Source organism: Melitaea cinxia, chromosome 14, assembly GCF_905220565.1.
Source record: "Melitaea cinxia chromosome 14, ilMelCinx1.1, whole genome shotgun sequence".
Taxonomy (NCBI): domain Eukaryota; kingdom Metazoa; phylum Arthropoda; class Insecta; order Lepidoptera; family Nymphalidae; genus Melitaea; species Melitaea cinxia.
This window is the reverse complement of record NC_059407.1, coordinates 10,866,178-10,872,177: the sequence shown is the minus strand read 5'-3', so window position 1 is coordinate 10,872,177 and position 6,000 is coordinate 10,866,178.

Here is a 6,000-nt window from a genome sequence, read left to right as displayed (position 1 = left end):
TAATTCCTTGGGTCGAAAGTAATTTCGTGATTTTGATAAAGGTTTTTAAAAAAAATAATAACATTATTTTCTTTTCTTTTAATACGTCATTTGAATATTCATGAAAGATTGTCGAGATAATCTTATCCATTACGATTTTTAGATTTCTGTTTCATTTTCATGTTTCAAGTTCTGCGTAACGTATATAATGGGTACATGATAGAACTTCTTAGATTGCTTAAATTTTTTAAACTCTTTCTTTATTTCTCTACAAAAGGACATTACAGGTATATTTTTCGGTATATTAGCAGTTGTTGTTACTCGTGATTGTGTTGCACTGAGGGTACAATATAATCTTAGTATCGTTAAAGTAATCAATTAGATAATATTTGTGAATTATAACACGGTTAAAAAACGTTTAGTTTTAACGTGCCAAAAAAAAAACAGTTTCCTGTGGATAAAAGTCAATTACGATAAGCTGAAAATTATAAAAGAGTTCTGTGTGCTGAGCACTTAATTTAAATACAATTATGTATATACTAATGATAACGCTTCAATTAAATACAGCAATGTTATACCTATTATAATTTATGTTTATCAGTATTTTTCGCTTTTACTTAAAATATTCAATTACCAATTTATATGAAAACGTAAGTATAATGTCTCAAGTTGCTTGAAACGCCCATACAGAAAACAAACAAAATTCTCTAAGACTAAATATACTCGCAGCACTTTACCTGTTGATGTGTACAGACTCGGACAGTTCACATTTCAGGGACAACAGTTAGTAAATCCGATAACCGCGTTAATTCACAGCACTCATACGGTCACTTTGTTTATTGATATATATGATATCCAAGTCGGCGAGCGGCGTGTGTTTATTATAGTGCTGAGCTGGATAATGAACCGTGGGCAGTAGCAGGGTTGCGATGCGCGCGCCGCCCGCCCTGGAAAAACCCGAGCGCCAACCGCGCACAGACGCACTGAGCGCTTTCCCGCGCTAATATTAGCAGCGGTTTTTGCGTGGACTCGCTGCTAGCCTCCGATCGCGAATGTACTGACTGAAAGCGAGCGCGCCTGCGCAGCGCTGGTATCAACAAACAGGTAGCTTCGCGCTTGCAGTATTGACCAAACTGTTCAGTATTTCAAGAATTGCTTGTTGCTATGAACGTGAGGACATTAGCTCCCTTCAATATTAATTAGCAATTAACAAGTCTTTTCATTACTTGAAAAACAACTTCTAATTAAAACTGAAGCAAAATGTAAAATAAATGAATTCGCTCGTGGCTTGCCTTTTGCACAGAACCTTTTTAAGTTTAATAATAGATTAATCCTGGAGTTGACCTAGATTCTGATTACCTTATGCATCGTGTTACTCTGGTTAAATAAAATTTATTAGCAACGTTTAATTAAGCAAATATTGAATAAAGAAGTAATCATACTTATTTTTTTCTTTATATTCTACGATTACAATATCGAATTGCGGTTTCCTCTTTACATCTATATAAACATTAATAAAAACTTTTTAAGATAATAATGTATTTGGTTTTAATTGATACACCTACTACTAATATTACAAATACACATTTTTTGTCACTTTGTAATCAATAAACTCTAAAACTATTCAACCTAATTTAAAAATATTATAACCAATTTTAGTTATTACTTTTAACATCTTATTTAAAAACTCTTAAACTCCTTCGATGCTGCATTCTAGAACTAAACATTTTTTTTTCAATTATAAGATGTTTTGAAATGCTATATCGAAAATACATAAAGATAGTGAGTTTAATCATCAATTAACAGGAAAAAAGAATATTTAGATGGCTTTCGCCGACATGCATGTCAAGTTTTCTTAATCCGCCATTAAACAAAAATGTATGTTTATTTTATAAAACGATCATACATCATACATAAGTCATAAGTAAGTATGTGGAAGAAATGGTAGCCACATACCTAATAAGACTGTAAAAAATACAACAAAGTTGCTCAAATCTGATCTATGAACTTAATTAAAATGATGATGAAAATACATGTGTCAATTTCAATGATCACATCTCTCAATTTCGTGTTCAACTGAAGTGGCTCTCTATCATAATATCTCACATACTTTCTTTTCGATATAGTGCTGACAGTGCATGTATTTTACTATTTAGATACCTATATGTTTTATCCTCAATTTTTCTTTTTCTTTTCTTTCTTGTATACCGCGGTCACATCATCCCTCACTATTATGAGTGTCCAGTCGAGATCTCTTTTTTTTCATAGGTTTGCCCTTGCCAAGTTCCTATGTAATGACAATTAGTAATATTATTTAGTGCAATAAATAGTATAATAAATATAATTTTCGCCAAACTGACCTAACTTTATAGCCTACAATACGTACCTATGTTAATTGATTAATGTATAATATTATATTAGGCATAAAAAATCATAGCAGCGTGAATGGATGAAAAGGGCGGTATGAAAATTTCAGAATAAAATATGGTGTCTTGCATTTTCACAAAGAAGAAAATATGTGCACTTTCCATTTTTAACCGACTCCCAAAAAAGGAGGAGGTTCTCAATTCAATTGTATTTTTTTTTTATGTATGTTACTCAGAACTTTCGACTGGGTGGTCCGATTTCGACAAAAAAATTTTTTATCGAAAAGTAGTGCGTGTCATTTTGTCCCATTTAAATTTATTTGAGATCTAACAACTACTTTTCTAGTTATATCTAATAATGCGTTTTTACTTGACTATTTTTGCGTCGACCTACATTATATTAGTTGTCGATGTAATTGAAGTCGGTTTTTTTTCGTTTACGAGCAAACACAATTATCTAGATTATTCGTACCTTATTAGAATGTGTTCCTGAAACGTGTCAGACGCACGAAGTACAGCTACATTACTTTGTACTGAACAATTTGTGGCCTAGACATTTTCATTATTTCAATACACTAATGAAATAACATGTGACTAAAATTTGTGTGAGTTGAGGACATAATTCCTTTTTTAAGTGTTATACTTTAACGCTAACTTCAAAATTTAATATAAAATAATCTTCAGGACTAGCTTGTTTTAAAATTCATTTATTTCATAAAACTAGGACAAGTACTTTTGAAGATATTAAATATTTTCTAACCGATCTTTTTTATGTGCATATTTAAACTACTGAAATCACAAAAAAAGCTATTTAATTAATTATTAATATTTTCTTTTTTTTTTTGTAACGTATTAAGGTATAAATACAGTTAATTTGCAAAATAAATATCATACACATTTTTTTCCTATCTCTCGCGCTTTGTAAAACCAATTTTAGCCGAATCTATCCCTTCTACTAGCAAGAGACATAAAAACAAATATATTTTTTTATCTTACTTCAACAACAAGTGAACTCTATCATAGCAACAAGTCTCCACTTGGGCAAGTCTTCCGGTTTTACGTTATTTCATTTCAACAAGCAACAAAATAACAATTTTATAAGCTATTTTATCCAAAAAAAAATGTTTTAGCAATTTTTGTCATTTTGAAAATTATTAACAAATCCTTAAATTAAAAAACAACTCCTGTCAACGTATTAAATACAAAAATATATTCTCATTATATTAAATGAACTTTAAGCGAAGGGTCACGTTTAGACCTAGGACATCTAATCGATTTTTTGGTTACAGGAGTCTAGACTGCGTTAGTCGGGGGACGAGTAACGACGTCGAGACGACGCGTCACAAATAAAAGAAACTTAAGAGGAAAGGGTACCGGGTCTTTCTCCATACAAACGTAGTCGACTGTTTTCTCCCTGGATAATGACACTAGATCAAATATTTTTGTGACATAGAACTCTTTGCTGCCATGACCATGCCCCTATGTTTTGATTTTTTTCATATTCTTATTATCATAGGAATTATGAGACTTCAAAAACTCGAAATATTGCATAATTTTTTGTACATTTTCAGACACTCATTAAAAAAAATATATGCATATTTTCAAAAACATGAAAACATAGGGGCATAGCCGAAGTCTTCTTTTATTTTCTAAAAAAAAATTTTTAAAAAATTGCCATGTTCTGAGGAGAAAACAGTCGACTACGAAACACTGTTTTGGTCAAAAATTATATACCTAAAACGGTCTGAGCTGCAGTTATCCCTTTCTTGCTTTTCGGGGGATAGGTCTGGGGGAGGGAAGGGTCAAAGCAATACGTATATACGCCAGCGAAGTGATGCCTCATAGTCGACAATTATATCGATACACTAGTGATGTTATTTTTAGTCGATATTTTCTAAAATTCGTATTAACAAAATTAAATAATTTCTCTTTTCATAACTACAATAAAACCGTATTTGTATATGCGGTTTTTATTGTAACACTGTGCAAACTTGGGCTAACGACGGATTTCGCTAACAAATAACAATGATAATTATGGTAAATAACTGTGTTGTTTGTTTTTGGTATCAAAAGGGCTCAATACAAGGATTTCAAAAAAGTATATTATGATTATTATTACCGTAATACTAATAAAAAATACAATAAGAAAGTTTAAAAAATTAGGACTGCTCTTTCCCATGGCTATGCCAAGCAAGCTGCGAGCCGCGCTTCTTCCTCGCCTCCTAGGCGAAAAACAACTTTACTCTTTCCAATATATTTTTTTATCAATTTCGGAATACTTTGTAAAAAGCTATGCATGGTCAAACATAAATAAATATAGGTACGTAGCGACTTTAGAACCTCCTCTGTTTTTTTTCATCGGTAAAAAATTGCTTAGTTGTTTTCTTGACATTACTGAGGAGCAGATTATTAAATTTGGTCGAATCTATGTACCTATGCGATTCGTATTTGGACTTCGCAAATAGAATCATATTTCTGAATTGCGTAAAAAACTCAAGTGGCCCCACTAGCGTAGCATTCCTTGGAACCCCGGGAACCTTGGGACCCTGTATCAAAATTAGTGGGGGGGCAGGCAAATGATGGGTAAAGATTTCTCACAAAAAATGCTTGCATTGAATTAAAATAAATGTTTATTGATTATAAGTTATAACTTCCTCCTAGAATAGACAATAGTGAGTGTAGTCTGCTGTAGCTGTTCCTGTTCCATCGAAATCCTTAGGTAATTTTTTATCAGTTTTAGTTTTGAAAAACATCAAGTTAATACCTCCGGAAAATTGGATGCAAGGCTATTGAATTTTATCAGTAATAATTCCATGAGTTCTTTAATGGAATGAATGTTTTGAATTTTGGATTTTAAGCTAATTTAAAGAGCTTGTAGTTCCAAGCTGGATAGTTATTAGCCTTGACCTGCAGCAATAGATGCGGGGGATCGTTCGCTTCAGCCTGTGAGGCCAATACTATTAGTGAATTCCTATGAATCTTCCGCATCTATATGGGGGATTCACAGGCGCATAACCTGAAGAAGAGATTCAACGCTGCCTCCAGGTCTTACAGGTAGTAAATCGCTAGGGCAAAGTTCAAACACAGCAGAATTGGCGAGAGACTATTGGGCTTTCCAAATGGAACCCATGCCTTTTGTTTCTTACAAAAGCTGTCGAAGGTAACTTTCTTTAGTCTACACTTCCATCATTGCGCGAACCTGAAGGCTCTCTGGCATATTATGCGAAAAAGTAAGCGAAATTCTTTGCACTCTTTTTGCGTCGAATTCAACTCTTGACGATGAGGGAAAAGCACCACCGAGCATTCCACGGTGCGAACACGCGATGCGTAATGTGCACTATGAGCAGTGTCGTTTGTCGTGTTCTGCATTATTTCGATGTCAAGAAGTCTAGTGGTGCTAATTGTATCCACCAGTGGTTTGCAACCAATGTGCGAGCTTCGTGCGCAATGTTTCCGCGTACATTCAAAGTGTGGAATGACCTTGCTAAAATTTGGGGGTTTTAAAGCGTCTAGTGTCTACATCTTTTCTCTAAAGGCCATGGGCGACGGTAGCCGTTATAAATCAGATGGCTTCGTCTGCTTGTGTGCCCCATTCTTATATAAAAAAGATTAATTCATTGTTCATAATGATTAACTGAATCCCGAAATAAACGAT